The sequence below is a fragment of the Wolffia australiana genome, chromosome 4, assembly GCF_029677425.1.
Source record: "Wolffia australiana isolate 7733 chromosome 4, ASM2967742v1".
In the NCBI taxonomy this organism is placed as follows: domain Eukaryota; kingdom Viridiplantae; phylum Streptophyta; class Magnoliopsida; order Alismatales; family Araceae; genus Wolffia; species Wolffia australiana.
In genome coordinates, this window is record NC_135838.1 from 7,475,683 (window position 1) to 7,477,500 (window position 1,818).

Sequence of the window (1,818 nt, forward strand, 5' to 3'; positions counted from 1 at the left end):
TAACATTTAAATCTTCATATCGTGTTTGTATTCATCCCGCTGTGGTGCAACACGAGCCAAACAATCCTGACCGTCGTGTTACATTAGAGACTAACCACACTTGACTCCTCAAAGTCAAGTGGATTTCTCACATCTTCTCGGAGTTTTATTTGAAAAACAAGACAGGTAAACACAATGATGAATTTGTGATAAGAATTGGAAAAGTGTAGAAACTTAGTCCATCTAATAGATAATAAGAAGAGGTCCACTACAAAACAAGCCCACTCTTGAAATTCATTTAAATCTCCTTAAGGACTGGGCCAACTAAAGACAAGAATTGGGGAACTAATTAACGATTTGAATTTGAAAGACAAATTTTCACATCTGGAAAGGAGAGAACATGGGTCCAGGCTTAAAATCAAGAATTTCTAGCCCTACAAAACTTTGGAATTAAATTCAATGGCTGGGAGAGTCAGGGTACTTCTACTTATTTTCCTCTTCCCTCTCTATGTATCTCATCTTGGATTTCTGCACCCAACTTTTTATTGGTGTAACGAATCGGATTTCTTTTATCCAATCTCTTTCCACAGGATTTTTGGAGAGAGAGTTATAGGGTGATCAAAATTCAAGAAAAAAGAGCACCAGTTAGCCCTTGGGGGAAGTGACAACAATGTTTGTGTGATCTCGTGAATTTTTCATTTGATTGTTTTCACCTTTTTATCCAAGTAAAATTCCAGTAGATATTTATACTTCAAGCTTTCAAACGACACTGAAAAATTCCTCATGTAGCAAAATTACAACATTTCTCAGTCTACTACCCTCATGGCAGAGCGCCACCCCTACAAATTTTGGCTGAAGGTTTTTTCATCAACATTAAATCTTATTTCTCGCCCAAAAATTCTTCAATAATTCCTAGAAAATGACATTAAGTTATTAAAATTTATCAAATAAAAAATAAATGTTTATTTCATTATTTTAAATTATTTTCGACTAGCTTTCCATACTTAATTTATTTGGTATTTAGAAAATAAAAAATCCAAAAATATGTAAAATCACCAAAAGATTATTTTAAAACATATTTGAATTATATTTACTCTCTCTTTACCTGCTCCTCTTGGATTCAACTCTTTCTAACCCTATTGTAAAGAAACTTTTATTAATGTTGTTTCATATACCAAAGCCTTAAAATGATTTATTTAAGCCAAAGTATGTTTTAGCAGTAATATTGAAAATAAATATTTGTCATTAATTAATTTTGAATCAATTCTATAATTTTTACATGTATTGCAAACCCCAATTATGTCTTTTTTTGAAGTATCTTTAACCTACTAAAGATATCATCATTAAGACATGTATAGTCTTATAAATCTGTGTAAAATTTATGTTCCATTTTAGTTTATATATTTGAGCAACATCGAACAATGTCGAACTGGAAAGGTACAGTTTTTTTATCGCTAAGTTGACCTAAACTTTAGAGAGATATCATGTAGACCTAGAAAAATGAACTCATTTCATCTTGTATTATCATTCACATTTTACCTCTTATGTCATTTTCTCAGACAGCCATTGTTGATCTCATTTGGGTTACCTTTTTGTCAGAATGTGCATTTTGTACTCCTGAGCATTGGCTACATTCCCATTTATACTATAGCAATTAATGCTTCCCAGAATGTGATGGTTATAGGATCTGGGGGCTTAGCATTCTGTCAACTTAAATAAGCTGAAGCAAAGGTTAGGTAGTTGGGTTGGGGTCAATAGAAGAACACGTGATTCGGCTTATCAAATCCAACCAAAGAGATTGGCCAAATCACATTAAAGGATAGGCTGGGCCAGTCTATT